This window comes from Papio anubis, chromosome 16 (assembly GCF_008728515.1).
Source record: "Papio anubis isolate 15944 chromosome 16, Panubis1.0, whole genome shotgun sequence".
Taxonomy (NCBI): domain Eukaryota; kingdom Metazoa; phylum Chordata; class Mammalia; order Primates; family Cercopithecidae; genus Papio; species Papio anubis.
The window spans coordinates 16,642,502-16,663,100 of record NC_044991.1 but is presented as its reverse complement, the minus strand read 5'-3'; the positions used below and the strand labels follow the sequence as shown (position 1 = coordinate 16,663,100).

General features: G+C 43.4%; 1 long non-coding RNA gene across 1 annotated transcript; it reads left to right on the top strand.

Moving 5' to 3' along the window:
* The first annotated feature begins 2,050 nt into the window (after positions 1-2,050).
* LOC103888330 lies at positions 2,051-20,599 on the top strand. The gene is made up of 5 exons (XR_002515371.2): positions 2,051-5,603; positions 7,585-7,697; positions 11,787-11,870; positions 19,102-19,152; positions 20,514-20,599. It is a non-coding gene; the product is annotated as an uncharacterized LOC103888330 (long non-coding RNA).

Genomic DNA, 20,599 nt, shown 5'->3' with positions numbered 1-20,599 from the left:
CATTTGGTGTTCCTTATTAGTAATTTGCTATAGTACCATTATGATCTTCTATTACATGATATGTACTTTTCAAGCACAAAGGCAACAAATAAACTTCTTTTGAATGAATGAATTTAGTGAGCAAATACTATGTGACAAGAATGAAGGTCTGAAGGGAAGACAGATAAGTAAACACACATATACAATAGTGTGATCTATATAACAAAAGAAATGTTCTTCTATTGTCTATTATCCATTGACAAACATGACAATGTTTTTGGAAGTTTTTTCATTATACTTTAAGTTCTGGGATACATGTGCCCAGTGTGCAGGTTTGTTACATAGGTATACACATGTCATGGTGGTTTGCTGCACCCATCAACCTGTCATCTACATTGGGTATTTGTCCTAATGCTGTCCCTCCCCTAGCCCCCCACCCCCTGACAGGCTCCAGTGTGTGATGTTCCCCTCCCTCTGTCCATGTGTTCTCATTGTTCAACTCCCACTTATGAGTGAGAACATGCAGTGTTTGGTTTTCTGTTCTTGTGCTAGTTTGCTGAGAATGACGGTTTCCAGCTTCATCCACGTCCATGCAAAGGACATAAACTCATCCTTTTTTATGGATGCATAGTATTCCATGGTGTATATGTGCCACATTTCTTTATCCAGTTTATCGTTGATGAGCATTTGGGTTGGTTTCAAGTCTTTCCTATTGTGAACTGTACCTCAATAAACATATGTGTGCATGTGTCTTTATAGTAGAACAATTTATAATCCTTTGGGTATACACCCAGTAGTGGGATTGCTGGGTTAAATGGTGTAGGGTCAGGGGAAAGAAGCAAAGGAAATGAACTTTTATTTCAGAGCTATTGTGTGTCTGGCACTTGACATTCATGATCTCACAATGCCCTGTGCAAATGGGCATTATTAGTTTCCTTTTTTTTTTTTTTTTAGATGAGGAAAGAAAGACAGAGTCATGTGTCCAAGGGCACACAACCAGAAGCAGCAGACTGGAATTCAGATCCATGTGGAGCTAACTTTAGAGTTCATTTTTTTTTCAACTCTTCCGTAACATGCTATATTAGATAATGTCACTAATTATAATTGAAAACATAGCCATCACATAATTTTGTCAGAAGAATTATGAATAATCTGTTGAGAATGTTCTGTGTCCTTTCTTATGGGCATCACTGGGAGATACACGTCATCATGTAAGTGGTTTAATTTATGGGTACACTCACTTTATGTCACCGAGCTGACCTTGATAAAGCTGGGTAAGTTAAAGTTTTGAACATAGAGTAACTTGGAAGCACATTTTTGTCCACTCAATTTAAAGTTGGAACCCTAATGTATTGTAAATCAATTTAAAGGGGGAACTGTATTGTATTCCTTTGTAACACACGTGTATTAGTTTGTTTTGTGTTGCTACAAGGGAATATCTGATTGGATAATATAAAGAAAAGAGGTTTATTTTGGCTCACAGTTCTCAGGCTGTACGGGAAGCATGGTACAGGAAGCATGCTTCTGGTGAGGGCCTCACAAAGCTTCCAGGCCTCAGTGTGAGCTTTTCTCATGCTGTGAGAGAGGGGGCAAGAGAGAGGAGGACGTTCCAGGCTCTTTTAAACAACCAGATCTCATATGAGCTCACAGAACAAGAACTCACTCATGACCATGAGGAAAACACCAAAACTCATGAGGAATCTGCTCCCATAACCCAAACCCCTCCCACCAGGCCGCACCTCCAACATTGGAAGTCACATTTCAACATGAGGTTTGGAAGGGACAGAACATCCAAACTCTATCAACATGGAATATAATTGCGTGTCAATCACTCTTTCGTGAAAAATCTGATTTTCTTTTCTTTTTTTTTCCAAGACAGAGTCTTGCTCTATCACCCAGGCTGGAGTCCAGTGGCATGATCTTGGCTCACTGCAGCCTCTGCCTCCTGGGTTCCAGCGATTCCCCTGCCTCAGCCTCCCAGGTAGCTGGGATTACAGGCACGCGCCACTATGCCCAGCTAATTTTTGTATTTTTAGTAGAGACAGAGTTTCACCATGTTGGTCAGGCTAGTCTTGAGCTCCTGACCTCAGGTGATCTGCCCGCCTCGGCCTCCCAAAGTGCTAGGATTACAGGCATGAGCCACCACGCCCAGCCAAGATCTGGTTTTCTTAAAGGGAGTTACCCCTGTTGTTATGATGTATAACTGTACACAACTACAGTTCTAAACCATCTTTGATTTAAAAAATTCTCCCCTGATTTATTAGAGCAGCATTATAGTACCATTTATGATCTTCTATTACATGATATGTACTTTTGAAGCTCAAAGGCAACAAATAAATGTCTTTTGAATGAATGAATTTAGTGAGCAAATACTATGTGACAGGAATGAAGGTCTGAAGGGAAGACAGATATGTAAACACACATATACAACAGTGTGATCAATATAACCAAAGAAGGCTTCTTCTATTGTCTATCATCCATTTATTCAAAAGCGTTTAATATTTAGCTCCAACTATGAGCCATGTTGTAATGTAAAGGCTGGATACACAATGAAGAGAAAAAGATATGTGCCCTTGTTCTCTTGAGCTTATGGTTTTTCCACACATATCTGCACAAGAGGCAGCATATTATAGTGTCCACATGCGTAGGTACTAGCCCCAAACTGCCTGGGTTCAAGTCCTCCTACTTGCTAGCTCTATGACCTCGGGTAAATTATTTAACATTTCTGTGCCTTAGTTTTCTCTGGTGTCTTATGGACCCCAAAACAGTATAATACCTACCTCATAGAGTTGTTATGAGGATCAAATCAGTTAGTATTTGAAAACACTTAGATTAATGACCTTCTCATAGTGAAGGCAAAATGGCATTTGTCAATGAAGCAAGTAGAATGGTATGGAATAAACCTGAATTGTTCTACTTTTGTCAGATCCACATTCCACCTGTACTATCTATTATCTTTAAATGGACACATTTTAAAACTTAAATATTTATGTACTACCAAACATCACAACTAAGCCTCATTTTGCCAGGTGGGATACATTGTCATAAATCTAGTGATGGCACAGGGCACTTCCTCTGTGAAGCCCTGTTTGTCCTCCAGGCAAGATCAGCAATACTGTCCTCTGTGCTTTCACAGTGCTTTGTGGCAAGCTCTAGTAAGCGCTCATCAGAATGCCTAGAGCTCAGTCCTTACTCTTGGCCAGTTGGCCCATAGGAGGCTGATCCTTTGGTTTGCCCTACCCTTGTGGTCCCAGACCTATAAATATTGGAAATCAGAAAAATTCCACTTTATGAAATTTTTAAGACATAGGGACAACTTGGAAAAGCTCTTTGTATGAAGCGTTCAATAACTATCAGATATCTTTATAGGGGTATCTGTGTGCTAATGCGTCCATCAAGAGAACATACACAGAAGTGACGCTTGCCAGGTGAGGAACACACCCACCTGAGATTGAGGGGGCTTTGGAATGAGCATGGGGCAGAGCTAAGGAGGGTGTGTGTCTGGAGAAGGTGGGAATGAAGGGTCATGGAGCTTTGGAATAAGCATGGGGCAGAGCTAAGGAGGGTGTGTGTCTGGAGAAGGTGGGAATGAAGGGTCATGTTGTGAAGCTGTTTCTGACTCCATCTTCATGAGGTAGGAAGGAAAGGAGCAGAAGCTCATGCATTCTGCCTGAATGGCCAAGAGTGGGGGCTGAACTCGAAGATGTTGCTGCAGAAGAGAAGAAATGAATACCTTTTATCTTGGGGGTCTGGAGGAAGCCACGTTTCTGTTTATTTCAAAGGGTTTGGAAAGGGGTTCACCAGGTAAACAGTAACAAAAATTCATCCTAGGTAGAGGGAACAGCACAGAACAAATGCACACACCACCATGAAATATTTGGTTGATTATTGACATTTTGACAGTATTTGAATGTAACAGGTCACCTGAAGAGTTTCTAGAGAAGAGAATATAGAAGTAGAGAATTAATCACCAAGGTCCTTGAGGGTCCCAAGATGCTCCTGGATGTATTAAGAAGTTGAATAAGAACGAAAAATTCCCCATGCTGAACCACTCCTGCTGAGTGCATTCTGAAACAAATTTTTTTAAAAAGTAGGTTTCTTTTTAATACTTCTGCATTAACCAGTCTGAGGAATCTGGCATTTAAAGACATAAATGTTTCTGAAATACCCCACCACTGCAAAATATCTGAAAATGTTTCTTAATTGTTAGAAAAAAACTATTTCTGTACGTGCCTGGAATGATTTTTTTTAAACACCACCCTTCAACAGACCATCGTTCCGGCCCCAAGTGGTTGAGGATGGTGGTGCTAAGTGGTTTAATAGAGATGCTGTTGTCTCTCTCTTGCATATCACGCCTCCACTTCAATGTATAATTTTACTTTTTTGCTGGGTAAGTGCCCTAAAAGGTTGCTATAGATGTATATCCCAACACGTGAAAGAGTGTCAGATGATCAGTCAAGCTGCCTCTATATAACCGGCCTGGCAAAGGCATTTGAACATCCTTTTGCCAAAATCTACTTGGATCCCTCCCATTTGAATGAGCTTCACGCACAATCACCACAGCCATCACCTTTTCAATCTGCCTCAAGCAAATACATGTCCTTAAACAGCTTCCTCTGGAAAGCAAACTTCCCAAGGGGAAGCAAGAGGAAGGTCATGCTTACTTTACGGTGGAAGGCAAATGGAAACGTGTTGGATTCCATTCTGAGCCTTGGACAGTGGGCCTCTCTGCTGCCGTACCCACTCCAAGAAATACCCCTTGCCCTGGCCCTTGGTGTTCACTGACCTTGTCCTTTCTTGAATGCACATATTGATTAGAGTTGGTACTGGGCAGTTTAGTTCTTGGATATTGGTTGTCTTGAAGTTCTCTCCAATTGTCGTTGTCATTGCTATAGGCATCAAAAGTGCTTATAGCTCCAGAACATGCCAAACTCTCTCATCTGTCTGGGACTCTGCTACTGCGCCTGCACCCTCTCACCCCTGTGTGCTGCTCCTGCTACTTGAAATGCTCATTCCCTCTCTCTGCTGCTAGACTGTAGTCGTCTGCCTGGGTTGCTTCAACAAAATGCCATAGACAGGGTGGCCTCAACTACAGACACTTATTTTTCACTTTTCTACAGAAGAGAAATTTCAAGATTAAGGTGACAAGAGATTCAGTTCAGGTGTCAATTGTTCTGGAAGGCCTTACCTAATTCCCTCGACATCGGTTGCATTCCCTCTCTGCAAATTCCTCTATCACAGCTCAATTGAGCTGTGCCACTGCAGACCATTTATTTGCCTCTTTTCCTCACTAGATTGTGAGCCACTTGAGGGTGGAGGCTTGTCCTTCATTTTTTGTACTATGCAGTGTACGTAGGAGGTAGGAAGTGTTCAAATAACGACTTAATGAGAGTAGGAGCAATTACTTTTAGAAGAAATGCATAATGGATGAACTACTGTCCACTCCTGGTAATACCGCCAATCACTACTCTTTGTAGGGCTTTTACTGTTTTCCTTGTTTCCTAGGGAGATAGAATTCGTGATGCTCGATTCCTCCTTGGATGGCTGTTTCTAACCCTTGCCTGGTCAGACCTCATGCAGCTCCCGCTATGCCTCTTGTTCCATCTGTGTCAATATGTGTATGTGTAAGTATGTGTGTGTGTTTCTATAAGTTCTTCATGGGCTGTATAGCAGTGGTTCTCAACCCTACTTATATGTTAGAATCACTTAGGAGCTATTATAAAGTTAATGCCATTAGCAGAACAGATCATGAATGTCAATTTATATTCCAGATACCACGAAAGCAACTTTCATTTGGGCTTCCTAGTTAACCAACCTCCTAACTAGGCTAGAGGAAGGAAAATAGCTCCAACATCTGTTCAGTGAGACCTCGAATTTTCAGCCAATGTGTTCAATTGAGTCCTTGTTTGATCACCCCAAAAAAGTCATCAGTTTAAGTCAAAGTATATTTCTGAGTTCAGGAAAGCAGATTCTTGGGACAGACTCTCTAAGAGTGACTATTCATTGGGCAGGATGGGAGAATCCTTTTATTCATCAGTCTCCTACAGTTTGCAACTTCTTGTTGTTGTTTTTTTTTTCACTTTTTCTAACAATCTTAGATCTCTGGGCAATATGCATGCTTCTGGTGGACAGGGAGGAAATTCACATACATCGAGATGAAGAGAAGAAAAGTACAAGATCAAATGCTTGTGCTCTGTTCACAGCTTTATTCTGGCATATAGTAGCTGCTCAGGAAATATTTGTTGAGTGGTTGAGTGACTAAACATTTTCTCCTTACACTTCTTTCTTTGGCAAAATTTTGTGTTTCTCCCTTCCTCAAGAACATTAAGGTTTGTCTAGGAATCCCCATTACCCTAGACCAAATATAGGGTGGTGGTTCAGGCAGGTTACTGAACTGTGGTTTTTAAGCCTGGAAGCAGTTTTCTTTGTGGATGGCACTTTCACTAAGTGTGGTTAGTATGTGAGCCTAGACACCTGATGAGTGTTCACCTCCTTCATTTGGAGCTACCCACCCATTTCTGTTTCTTCCATTCTACATTGTAAGCCACATACCCTGATCACTGCACTCCAACTTCCTAGGGTCTTTACTGTTCTCCTAGTCTCCTAGGGCGATAGAAGAAGTGATGCTTGATTTCTCCTTGGATAGCTGTTTCTAACCCTTGCCTGATCAGACTTCATCCTACTCCTCCTGTGCCTCTTTCTCCATCTGTGTCAATATGTGTATGTATGAACATGTGTGTGTGTTTCTTTTCTTTTTTTTTTTTCTCAGGCAGAGTCTCACTCTGTTGCCCAGGCTGGAGTGTGGTGGCACAGTCTTGGCTCACTGCAATCTCTGCCTCCCAGATTCAAACAATTCTTAGACCTCAGCCTCCCGAGTAGCTGAGATGATAGGCACATGCCACCATGCCTGGCCAATTTTTGTATTTCTTTCTTTCTTTCTTTCTTTCTTTTTTTTTCTTGAGACAGAGTCTCACTCTGTCTCCCAGGCTGGAGCGCAATGGCGCGATCTCAACTCACCGCAACCTCTGCCTCAGCCTCCTGAGTAGCAGGGACTACAGGTGCCTGCCACCATGCCTAGCTAACTTTTTTGTATTTTTAGTAGAGACGGGGTTTCACCATGTTAGCCAGGATGGTCTTGATCTTCCGACCTCGTGATCCGCCCACCTCGGTCTCCCAAAGTGCTGAGATTACAGGTGTGAGCCACCACGCCCAGCCTAATTTTTGTATTTTTAATAGAGATGAGATTTTACCATGTTGTTCACTGGGGCCTGCTGGGGGTGGGGTAGGGGGAGAGAGAGCATTAGCAAAAATAGCTAATGCATGCAGGGCTTAATACCTAGGTGATGGGTGCAGCAAACCACTATGGCACATACTTACATATGTAACAAACTGGTACATCCTACACATGTACCCCAGAACCTAAAACAAAACAAAAACATCTACCCTTTGTTTCAGTGCAGTTGACTTCAGATTGAGTTCTGGCCTCTCTTCCCAATTGCAATAGGCTTGACTAAAGCGTGCCTTGCTGGGTTTTTTTTTGTTTGTTTGTTTTTCCCAAAATATTGATATACCTAGTTGAATTTCTTCTTTTCTGTTTTGTTCCAGGTTTCTAGAACAGGCACGGCAAATGAATTACTTGGAAAATATCACACAGTTAATATCGACCATAGAAGCCATGTTGCACGTCAATAACAGTGCAGATGCTTCTGAAAAGCCAGGTGTTTCCCCATCCACATTTTATTTATTTTACTATTATTATTATTTTAAATTATTTTTTCCACAAGTTATTGGGGTACAGGTGGTATTCGTTACATGGGTAAGTTCTTCAGTGGAGATTTGTGAGAACCTGGTGCACCCATCATCCGAGCAATATACACTGCACCATATTGATTGTCTTTTATCCGTCACTCGCCTCCCACTCTTCCCCCCAAGTCCCCAAAGTCCACTGTATCATTTTTATGCCGTTGTGTCCTCCTAGCTTAGCTCCCACATATCAGTGAGAACATACGATGTTTGGTTTTCCATTTCTGAGTTACTGCCTTTTTGCTGAACTTTACTCAGTGCACTTTTTAATTCTGACACCAGGTATACAGTAAGTGTTCAATAAATGTTATGTAGTAAGTCTATTATTATGCTGCACTTTCTGACCTCAAGAACTTGTTATGGTCTTCAGGTGAATGATGTGTGACATGACCAAGGTAGGGCCTGGCACCAAGTTAGGGCTCATTAACGGTTAATTACCTGTGATTTCTCCATAACTGTGTGCAGGATGTGTGTAAATCATGAGCATGTAGAGGTACGTAAGAAGTAATCACTGCACCCACCCCATGACCTCATAGTCACAAAGACTGTCACATAACAAGCATTCTATAATCATGTGGCAAGAGTTTAGAAGAAGTTGTACAGTCAGCTAGGGGAGTACACAGGCAGTGACAAAGCTCAGCCTGGTGACTGGGGAAGACTTCATTTCACCAAAGAGGGAACAACAGGAAGAGGAAAAGGGAGGACACAGAGTCAGAAAGGCGTGTGGCACGTTGGGAAGCAGGGAGCTGTTTCCTGTAGCTGGGGTTCAGTGTATAGAATTTGGATCGGGGGCCGGGAGCAGTGGCTTATGCCTGTAATCTCAGCACTTTGGGAGGCCAAGGCAGGTAGGTCACTTGAGGTCAAGAGTTCAAGACCAGCCTGGCCAACATGGCAAAACCCCCATCTCTACTAAAAACACAAAAATTAGCCAGGGTGGGAGGTGCCTGTAATCCCAGCTACTTGGGAGGCTGAGGCAGGAGGATCACTTGAACCCAGGAGGCAGAGGTTGTGGTGAGCCAAGATCACGAGACTCCGTCTCAAAAACAAAAACAAACAAACAAAAATTGAATCAGGGAAGTGGGAAGAGATGAAGCTGGAAATGCCAATTGGAGCCTGATTGGTGAGGTCATTTTATGGCCACAGCATTCGCAGTTGATAAGCAGACATGTTGCATGGAAGGCTTTTAAGTAATAGGTGCTATAGCCAGTGTTTGATTTAAAGAGGTCAATGCTGACAGTGTGTAGGTTAGATTGAAACGTACAGGGTTTTCATTAGGAACAGGAAGGTTAGCCAGGGGGGTTATTGGAATTGTTTGGATAAATGATGACACAGGACTCAACAGTGGCCGTGGAGGTGGAGAGGTGGGGAGGGATGTGAGAAATTTATAAGATATTGGCAGGGACGAAAGTGGAGTGTAAGGTAGAGGAAGGGATCATGCGAGGTTGGGAAATGGCATAGATTACAGTAACATTAACCAGAGCAGAGAGCGCAGGAGGAGAGGCTGCATTGGAGGCAGAAGTGAGGCAGGGAGAGAGATGATGGATTCAGCTTTGGACTTACTGCATTTGAGGGGTTTGTGGTATATTAAGGTGGAGTTGACAATTAGACCTTTACATTTGAGTCTGGAGCTTAGTTTAGAGATAAATGCCTGGGATTGCTTGGCATTCAGGTTACCACTGAAATTCCAGGCACGATTGAGTTCTCCAGGGGGAGTATGATGAGAATAAGAGAAAAGAAAATATAAAGGGGCTAAGATAGGTGGACACAAAGAATCCAAGTTTATGAGACTATGTCCCCATAATTGGAAGCACTACTAATAAGAACCATTCTTCCAAAAGAAATTGACACAGTTCAATGGGACCAAAAGAGACCACATCCTTTTAGGGAGTCCCGTTAGACTACAAACTCCATGAGGTCAGCCAGCACATCTGCCCCAGTGCATAGCACAGTGCTTGGCACATAAGCATCCCTCCTCTGTGTTATGAATGAATGAATATTCATTATAGTTGGAATACAGAAGACCAAGAGAGACCTGAAGGCTGTATCCTGAAAGGTTTGAAGAGTCAAGTGGACACCACAAGGGTCTTACTGGTTTGAAAGTTCACAACTGTGGCGTGGACATTAGAAAAAAAAGTAAATTTCAGCTGTTACATCAAAGAAGAGCTTTCTGAAAAATGAAGGATTGAGGGCCAGGTGCAGTTGCTCACGCCTGTAATCCCAGCACTTCGGGAGGCTGAGGCGGGTGGATCGCCTGAGGTCAGGAGTTCGAGACCAGCCTGACCAATATGGTGAAACCCCGTCTCTACTAAAAATACAAAAATTAGCTGGGTGTGGTGGCGTGTGCCTGTAGTCCCAGCTACTCAGGAGGCTGAGGCAGGAGAATTGCTTGAACCTGGGAGGCGGAGGTTGCAGTGAGCCAAGGTTGTGCCACTGCACTCCAGCCTAGGCAACAGAGAGACACTACATCTCAAAAATAAATAAATAAATAAATAAATAAATAAATAAATAAATAAATAAACAAAGGATTGAACAGTGAGTCATGAGTTTGATGTCCCCAGAGGCCATTAAGCCTGAGGCTGGGTGGTCTTCAGGGATGCCAGAGAAAGGATTCCCTATTGCCTGAGGGTTTGAGGTAAGCCCCTCTGAGATCCTTGCTGCCCTGAATTGAGACCTAACTTGCAGGATTAATGGAAAAGACTTGTATATTAGAATGAAGTTCATCAACATTCAAATACCAGGTTGGTGGCTTTTTAGCTGTGTAATCTTGGGCAAATTATTCACTCTTCCTGAGTTCCAAGTTCTTCATTAATACCGTGGGCTTACGATGCCTATAGTAAAGGTTAGGATTAGGTTTTGCTACTTATCACAGAAAAGCTCAGATACCACTGACTTGAATGAAATAGAAATGTGGTTTTTATTACTCCCAGAAATGTAGTGTGCAAGTAGGGATTCTAGGGCTAGTGTGCAAGTTTATTTTTCTGCCCCATCATCCTCATGTTCATCCATCCTCATGTTCACCTCAGGATTCAAGCTACATTTAAGGACCATCCCTACCCCTACCCCCACATTCTAGGTTGCAGGCACTGTGGAGTTGGGGCGGGGGAAAAGACAAATATAGGCCTGTTTTCCTGCTGAACCAGTTTCCTTCTGCTTTATCTAATTGGCCACAGCTTAGTCTCATGGCCACAACTGACTGTCAGGGAGGCTGAGAAATGTTCTCTTTGCCCCTCCTTCCCCACACAATTATGACTCTGTCACTGAAAAAGAAGGTAGAATGGACATGTGAAAAATAGAGGTTCCTCTTCAAAGATTTTCCTCCCCGTCTAATTAGGAATAAATAGTAACGTCTCTTAAAAGCAAAATTTATTCAAAGACCTGTGCTAATATTCTTAAATATCTGCTAGCCGTAATCAATAAAGTCATGTGCTTTATATTCTTAGTTTCCACAATGTAGCCTAAATATTTGCCCTGGCATGCTCATACAGTCCAAGCAAGCATTAAGTCATAGCCTGTTCCTCTTCCTTATTTGAAGGTGTTTTTACCTTTCTCAGCATTCCACAAGTTACTTCCTCCTTCCTTTGTTCTCCTCTGCCTTTGCCTGTTTTAAAAAGTTTGAAGTTGCTAGCCAATCAAGACAAATACAGAATGTGAGGTCCTGTTCCAGCCAATGGAAACCGGACACAGCAGTAAGGCTGATGCGTCAGGTTATAAATGACCCTGTCTCCTTTGTTCAGTGTACTCTTGTGGCAAAACTGCTGGCGAGTGTACCCTTTCTGCAGAAAGTACAAAAATAGCCTTGCTGAGAAAATTAAATTTATGTTCAAGTGCTATTTCTTTACGGCACTGAAGAACAGGCATTTCAAACAGATATCACGGCACAATTGCCACTGTCTGCTCCTCCCCCTGGCAGAGTTCCATGTGGGTGAGAGAGATAATCCAGTATATATCAAATGCCTGAGCATAGTAGCTGCTCATTAAATTGTCATTCTATTCTTACTCTACAGTAATTTGCAAGCAGATGGAACTTCAATATGGCAATAGAGAAAGAATCAATTAGACCAGAGTCTCCTCAGGAAGACTTTCTATAGGTAAGACAGAAAAAAGAATTGTAGTTTCCATTAATTGGCAATAGTAGGAAGAATATTACAGAATAGGGAAAAATAGGAGGATAATCGTAATGACCATTTGCTGAGGTTATGTGCCAGCCACTGTGCTTAGTGCTTGGCCAATGTTGTTCTCATTGAATTCTCATAACGACCTTATGAGATAAATGCTATATTTGACCCTGTTTTACAGAAGAAGAAAATGAGACTTTGAACAGTCCACTGACTTGCCTGTGGTCAGGTGACTACTAAATGTTCAATCCAGAATTCATACTCAAAGATATCAGGTTTTGAAGCCTGTAGTTCTAACCATGAGGCTGTATTACCAACACCATTCATTTATTCCTGCAAGCATTCATTCATGCAATGCATATTTATTGAATTTCTACTCTATGCCAGGTGTTGTTTAGAGCCTTCAGATACAGAGGGGAACAATACAGATAGGGTGTCTGTTTCAACAAATTTATATGTTGGTGGTGGAAATAAGTAAGTAGAAAAAAGTAAGTAGAGCCCTAAGTGAACAATATAATTGCAGGCAGTGATAGATGTCATGGAGGAAATAGAACAAATCGAAGACTTGGCTGGTGGGAGAGGCTACTTTCAACAGGGTCCAGGAAGGCTTCTCTGAGCTGGGGACTGAATGGTAAGAACCAAACAAGCAGCCAGGCACAGTGGCTCACGCCTGTAGTCCCAGCACTTTGGGAAGCCAAGGCAGGTGGATCACCTGAGGTCAGGAGTTCAAGACCAGCCTGGCCAACATGGTGAAACCTGTCTCCACGAAAAATACAAAAATTAGCCGAGTGTGATGGTGGGTGCCTGTAATCCCAGCTACTCGGGAGGGTGAAGCAGGAAAATTGTCTGAACATAGGAGGCAGAGGTTGCAGTGAGCCAAGATCATGCCAATGCACTGCAGCCTGGGTGACAGAGAGAAATTCCCTCTTAAAAAAAAAAAAAGAACCAAACGAGTAATGATTTAGGTCAGGGAGATCCAGATAGAGGGAGCAGTGCATCCCAAAGGAATGTACCTGGCTTGTTTGAGGAAGGAAAGGAAGACAGCTATGCCTGGGGCAGGAGAAGGAGCACCTGTGATCGCAGAGCCTTAGCCATTGCAGAAAAAAAGATTAGATTCTTTCTGGAACAAGGACGCTGGAGAAAAGGACAAGGCACTGTTTCTTTCTTGTGTTTTTAGAGTAGTTCCCTCTTATCTGTGGTGAATGCATTCTAAGACCCTCAGCGGATGCCTGAAACTGCTGATAATACTGAACCCTGTACACACTGTCCTATGTTTTTCCTGTATATACATACTTTTGACAAAGTTTTTAATATAAACTAGGCACAGTAAGACATTAACAACAATAACCAATAATTATTAGTAGTGAAGCAAAAATCAAGTAAAATAAGGATTACTTGAACACAAGCACTATGAAACCTCAAGAGTTGAATTGATCACTGAGATGACTATTAGATGACTCTGGGGGTGGTAGCACCTGCAGCATGGATACTCTGGACAAAAGGAGGATCCATATCTGGCCAGGACCGAGTGACAATTTCTTCATGCTACTCAGAGCAATGCACAATTTAAAACGTACAAATTGTATATTTTGGCCAGGCATGGTCGTTCACACCTGTAATCCCAGCACTTTGGGAGGATGAGGTGAGAGGATCACGAGGTCAGGAGTTAGAGACCAGTCTGGCCAAGCCCACATGGTGAAACCCGATCTCTACAAAAAAATACAAAAAAGTAGCCAGGTGTGGTGGCAGGTGCTTGTAATCTCAGCTACTTGGGAGGCTGAGGCAGGAGAATTTCTTGAACCCAGGAGCCGGAGGTTGCAGTGAGCTGAGATCGCACCCCTGTACTCCAGCCTGAGCGACAGAGCAAGACTCCGTCTCGGAAGAAAACAAAAATGAAAAACAGAAAACAAAAATTGTATATTTCTGGAATTTCCCATTTAATATTTTCAGATTGAAGTTGACTGAGGGTAACTAAAAACCTGAAAAACCAAAACCATGGATAGATAAGGGGAGACTGCTGTATTTTTAATTTTTTCTTTATTTTTTGGTGTTGGGCATGTCAACCCATGAGACAAGGAGAGTGACGTTTTGTTCTGTTTAGGAGTCCATCTGATTGCACGTGGCCCTATCTGGTTCACCTCATTAGTGACTATACCGGGGTGGACTTTTCCTCTTTCCAGGTTAAACAAGTGTTTGTGGTTGTTGTGGAGAGTGTGAGAATGATGGAAGGAGGTCAGCAGTCACCACTGAGGACTGAGCACACCCTGCATGCATGTTCCTGTGCAGGACGAAGCTGTCCCTGGTCAGGGAGCTGCAGAACCACAGCTCCTGCAGAATGGGTAAACGCTAAGAGCATCATTTGGAGCTGTCCAAGGTACAACACCAGCGTGTGGCTACTTCAGCATCTTACCCTTGAGGGGTAGACTCTGAAGTTAAGGAAACACAGGGTGAAGGTTTTGCTTAGCAGATGGACTTTAGATCCTTGGGCAATCCCAGAGTCTGGAGCCCAGGACCAGAGTGTCTGGTGGGAGAGCGATGAAGCCCAGAAAGGGAGCCAAAAAATGTCCTTCAGAAGACCTGCAATGAGACCATCTTTATTGCATTTTGTGTGGTCCTGGATCATGACAGTTGAAAGGCTGCAGAGACAATTGAGAAGAAAAAGTGGGCAAGATTGAAGAATGTGAGAGGTATCAGTCCTGAATGCCAGAAAGGGTAAAGGGACAGAAGTCAGCTGTTCAGGAGAAGGAGCTGACTTTGGACTTCAGTGTAGAGTCCTGGCAAAGCACCCGGGTAACATGATGTATTTTGGAAATGAAGCAGGGCTGATAAATGCAGCTTTAGGAATCTCCTGGTGAAAATTTCAGGTCAACAGTAAAGGTTTTTGCAGTCTAGTGAGCCACAGGGTTCAATTAAATCAGGTCTCTAAGGTGGTGACCTACTAACCCACACCTCATGCTGGCCTTGAAAACTGTCTGAACAGGGCTAGGCTGGGGCAATGGGAGCTGCTGCTTTGGGGTTGGGAATGCAGGGACTGTGAAGGGGCTTGGCTCTCTGAGGGATGCAGGAAGGTCACACCCTCCTCTTTGTGCCACCTTCTGTGTGGCTGACCCCTTCATCTTTTAACAACCCATTTTTCTTAAGTACTAAATGATGGAAGACAGACAATTAAGCCAGAACCCAAGTACTTCGTCTGCTGTTAGTTTCCTTAATTGTATTTCCTACACATTCTTTATAAATAGATTTAAGCAAGACACTATGTTCTTTAAATTGTGCATTTTTGTTGCTATGGAAACGGTTGCTTTTATTTCCACCCCCCACCCCCCAGCCTAGCCATAAAGTAGAAGTTAGCACCTGTTTTTATAGACAGGTGAATTATCTACTAATCCCTTGTCTTTTAAGGAAGTCTCAAAGAGCGGGTCAGAATAACCTGCTGCTGATGTCTCTTCAAGAGAACCATCCAGTAAGCAGCTGTGATTTTCAGAAGATACAATCCATTATTGCTAACCTTTCATATAAGCGACTCATAGATTCATAGACTGTAGGAACTGGAGAGGAATCTCTAAAGAGATAATTCTCATAAAAACAATTTGGAATCACCTTATAGTATGCATTCAATGTGTTAATTAGTTTCTAAAGGAACTCTGAAATCAAATCATTTGTTTGAAAACATTTATTGAACATTAGTACTGAACTGGAGTAGATACAGGTAATCATCCTGGAACACTGCATTGTGCCTGTCACATGAAAGAGACTCAGCAACTATTTCTCTGTGAATGAATAAAGTTGCCCCCTCCGCCAGGCTGGTGGGAGAGATGGACATTTTACAGGTTATAATGTTCTATGCCATGTGCATGGATATGGCATAGGAGCATACAATGGGTCACATCTCTGACTCCTCTGTTTTTTCGCAAGAGATGAGGAAATTAAAAGTAGAGGATTGGCCGGGCATGGTGGCTCACACCTGTAATCTCAGTACTTTGGGAGGCTGATGTGGGCAGATCACCTGAGGTCAGGAGTTCAAGACTAGCCTGGCTAACATGGTGAAACCCTGTCTCTAAAAAAAAAAAAAATTAGCCAGGCATGGTGGCAGGCTCCTGTAATTCCAGCTACTCGGGAGGCTGAGGTGGAAGAATCGCTTGAATCTAGGTAGCCGAGGTTGCAGTGAGCCGAGATTGCACCATTGTACTCCAGCCTGGGTGACAGAGTGAGACTCGTCTTAAAACAAAAAGTAGAGGATTAGAAGAGAAGATGTTTGTCAAAATCTTGTGGCTAGTCAGTGTCAGAACCAAGTCTAGGACCCGGGTTTGCTGAATCCCAGTCTGACAGCATTTTCCTACATCACATGGACTTTACAACGGGGCTTCTGATACATCAACAGCCACAGGGTTGACTGGGGCTATGGACTGATTCTTTGTGGAAAGGAAAGGATCAAAGCAGCCTCAGGGTCTGGCTAGCAGAACTCATGGGCAGCCCCTTCAGGGGACAACGGTCAGGGTGAACCTTTCCATTTTAAGACCTATGTTGCTCTACTGAAGAAACAGTTTTCCAGGGAAGAGAGCCTCACTGACCAAGCTGAGGTCCAGGGCTGACTCCTTAGCCAGGGGAAGTTTGAGAATTTTGAAGGACAGTTCCACGCATACTGCGTCCATTGCAGCAGTGTAGTTCCAAATGTGAAGCAGAGATACTTTCACCAGAAGAAGCAGGAATGCATGCCAGACTGTCAGGAGAAACGGGTGTCCGATAAAGACTTTCTCCAGCTACATACCCGTACGTCCACACTCAATTAGCAAGCAGCCCTATTATCTCACCTTATCCATTGCTAACTGCTTGGTCCAGGCTAGCCTGTCTCCCATGGACCACTACCTTGCTCCCAGTTATCTGCCTGCTCCACGTTGCCCCCTGCAGTCTGTTCTGCACACAGCAGTTTGACAGAGCCCTTTAAAACACAAATGCGATCAAGTTACACCTTTACGCACAACCTCTCCACAGGAATTCTATCCTAGCAATTAAATCCAAATGCAAAGTCCACACATTTCTCTGCAAGGAGCTACCTGCCTTCCCCTTAATCTCTCTGCCCTCCTCTCCTGCCGTTCTCTCCGTGGCTGTCTGTACTGCAGCCCCACTGGTCTTCTTCCCATTTCCTGCACCTGCCAAGATTTTCTCATCTCGGAGTCGTTGCATTTGCTCTTCCCTCTGCCTCCTAGTGGCATTGTTTATTCCCTTATTTAATTCGAATCTCTGTTCCTATTCCATCTTCTCAGAGACAGTTTCCATTTCGTGTTACCTGAAAAAGCTGCCTGCCAGCCTGGACATTCTTTAGCCTCTTAGCTTTATTATTTATAGAAATATATATTCTTTCAGTGTTTCTTTTCTCATTAGAATGTAAGCTACACAGGATTTCTTTTGTAGCTCAAGAGCCCAGGAAGGAGTTGGCACTAGTGGGTATTGTGGGAAGAATAAGTGAGCATACATCTATGTTTAACACACACATACACACACACACACACACACACACACACAGATCTTTTTTCCTATGATTTCAGGTGGTCCAAAGAATTTTCTTACTCCAAGTAAAACTAAAGTCCTGGCTGGGTGCTTCCAGGTCCTCTGAAGCTTGGGAGTCCGTGCATCTTAGGTTAGAAACCTCTGCTATGATCCAAGTATCTCCATTGCTGAGCGAAAGGGGTCCTAGTGATTCAGGAACTCCCACCACACTGTTCTTCCTCCCCAAGCTGGCTTTTCAAAGGGTCATTCCATTTTCTACCCTTGAGTGACAGTGACACTAACAGAACTACAGAAGAATTACCGTATTAGGTTGGTGCAAAAGTAATAGTAGTTTTTGCCATTAAAATCAATGGCAAAACCACAATTACTTTTGCACCAACCCAATAAAAATAACAAAAATTAACACCTGTCCAAGGCACATAATACAGTATGTTCATTATAAGGGGCCTAGAATATCATTTGCTAAATACAAGGGCAGGACAAAATTTCAATTCAATTCAACAAATATTTATTGAGCAATCAATGTGTGTCAGCTCATCTGCTAGGTGCCAGGAGAATGGCAGCAAAGAACAGTAGCACTTACTCAGGAGGCTTACATTCAGGAGGGAGTAGCAGACAATGCCATAGAACTGGTTATAGGTCTACTGGAGCATGAATAATAAGGTGACCAAGACAACAGACAAAAATAAAATCAGGGAAGGGGAACCGGCAATGTCACTGATGGAGAGTGTGCAATAATAAATAAGGTTTTTAGGGAAGACCTTGCTACTAGAACAAAGGGTTGAAGAAAGCGTGGGAGGATGTGAAGATAATCTGGAGAAAAGCATTCCAGGAAGAAGAAAGAACAAAGGCAAAGGCCCTGAGGTGGGAGTCAGATTCGCCAAAGCTAGGAGGTACCTGTGGCAGGGATGGAGGGAGCAGTGAGAAATGAGAAGGAAATGTGGTCAGTTGAGAAAATGTATGGCTTTTGGTGCCTTTGCAAAGACTTTAGGGTTTTTTTTTTTCATTTGTGTTTTGTTGTTGTGTTTTGTTTGTTTGTTTGTTTTTGTTTTTGAGACACAGTCTCATTCTGTCGCCCAGGCTGGAGTGCAATGGTGCGATCTTGGCTCACTGCAACCTTCGTCTCCCAGGTTCAAGCAATTCTCCTCCCTCAGCCTCCAGAGTAGCTGGGACTACAGGCACGCGCCACCACGCCTGGCTAATTTTTGTATTTTTACTAGAGACGGGGTTTCACCATATTGGTCAGGCTGGTCTTGAACTCCTGGCCTCATGATCCACCCGCCTCGGCCTTCCAAAGTGCTGGGATTACAGGCGTGAGTCACTGCGCCCGGCCAGGACTTTAGTTTTACTTGGAGTAAGAGGAATTCTTTGGACTTCTATGAGCAGAGGTGCAACATGTTCTGACTTGTGTTTTAACAGCAGCATCCTGGCTGATGTGTTGCGAGTAAACTGTAGAGAGCAAGCAGGGAAACGGGGAGATCATTAGGAAGATCAATCATCATCAAACAAACAAAACCCACCTTTATTCTCTTTCCTGCTCTGGTGGGTCTCCCTTGTAGTCAATATCCTGGGAACTCAGAAAGATTTCATTAGTGTGGATGAATAAGTTTAGCTTGGGGAAAGAATTGCCGTTCCCTCTGGGTATGTCCCAAACTTCCCATACAGAGGAAATCAAGATGTGTGTGTTCATTCCTTCCAGGTGGATGGTCCCCTGGAGAATCCGCTCCGTTGGAAGATGTAGAATATTCATGTAGGTATACAGCTGGCGAGAGACTGGGTGATGGGGAAAATGATAAGAAAGGGCTCTTAAATCAGGAGCCATCTCACAAGTGGAAATTAGTTAAATTCAGTCAATTGCTGACTGATTTTATGTTATGGAACTCAAATGCTCTGAGGCCCAGTCAATCGAAACCCTGTTTCGAAAATGAGCCAGTTATGGATGGATCTGCTGTTCTATTATTAAAAGAAATGGATCTGTTCAGAGAGTTACATACATAACACCACGAGCCTGCTTGGTGGATGAATGTACTTGGTTTTTCTTTATTGCCTAAGAGCTGGGATTAAATTCTGGAGAAAGTCAGAGACCTGCAGAATTTTTACTGATGAGGCATCCTAGGTATCACGTGATCACCTTCATTTACTAATCCTAAAATTGAGGCTCAGAGAGGGCCAGTAAATTGCTATGGTGAACACACCCCAGATTTTGGTGGCTTCCTGCAATAAAGTGTTATTTCTTGCTTTCATCACAGACCAGTGTGGCTAGGCAGGGGCTCTGTTCCACAGAGTCCCTCAGGAACCCAGGCTTCTTCTACTATACCTCCTGGTTCCTCCCATCTGCAAGTCATCAAAGACATCTCGGTTTAGCTGGAGAAAGAGTGTAAGGATCATGAGAGGTTTGTATGAGTCAGACTTAGAAGCGGCATGTATCGGCCAGGCATGGTGGCTCATGCCTGTAATCCCAGCACTTTGGGAGGCCGAGGTGGGTGGATCACCTGAGGTCAGGAGTTCAGGACCAGCCTGGCCAACATGGTGAAACCCCGTCTCTACCAAAAATTAAAAAAATTAAAAAAAAAATTAGCCAGGCATGGTGGCAAGTGCCTGTAATCTCAGCTACTCAGGAGGCTGAGGCAGGAGAATCGCTTGAACCTGGGAGGCAGAGGTTGCAGTGAGCCGAGATCACACCATTGCACTCTAGCCTGGGAGGCAAGAGCAAAACTCTGTGTCAAAAAAAAAAAAAAAAAAAAAAAGGAAGAAGAAGAGAGAAGTGGCACGTATCATTTATGCTCACTGGCCGAACTGAGTGTCGTGACCACAACAGGAAAATACAGTCTAGCTGTGCATCCCTGAAGAAGAGCAGGTGGATATTGGTGAGCACTGGCCATACCCACCAGAATCAGTGGGTACTAAGCACTAAGTGACGGTGCCAGGCCAGAGAAATGCCACAACGGACAACAGAGGATATGCCCAAAGCTTCTTTTGATTCTGTCCTTTCTTCCCTTTTCCCTTTCTCTCTCCCCTCCTCCCTCCCTCTCTGCTTCCTTCCTGTCTGTCTCCATCTATCCTTTCCTTCTTCCCCACTCCTTCTGCTTATCACTCCCTTTCTTTTCACAGATATTTGGTGAGCATCTGCTAGATGCCAGGGTTGGCGAGAGTCAAGCTGAAGCAAGCATGAACCCTCAAGGACTTACCATTTCAAG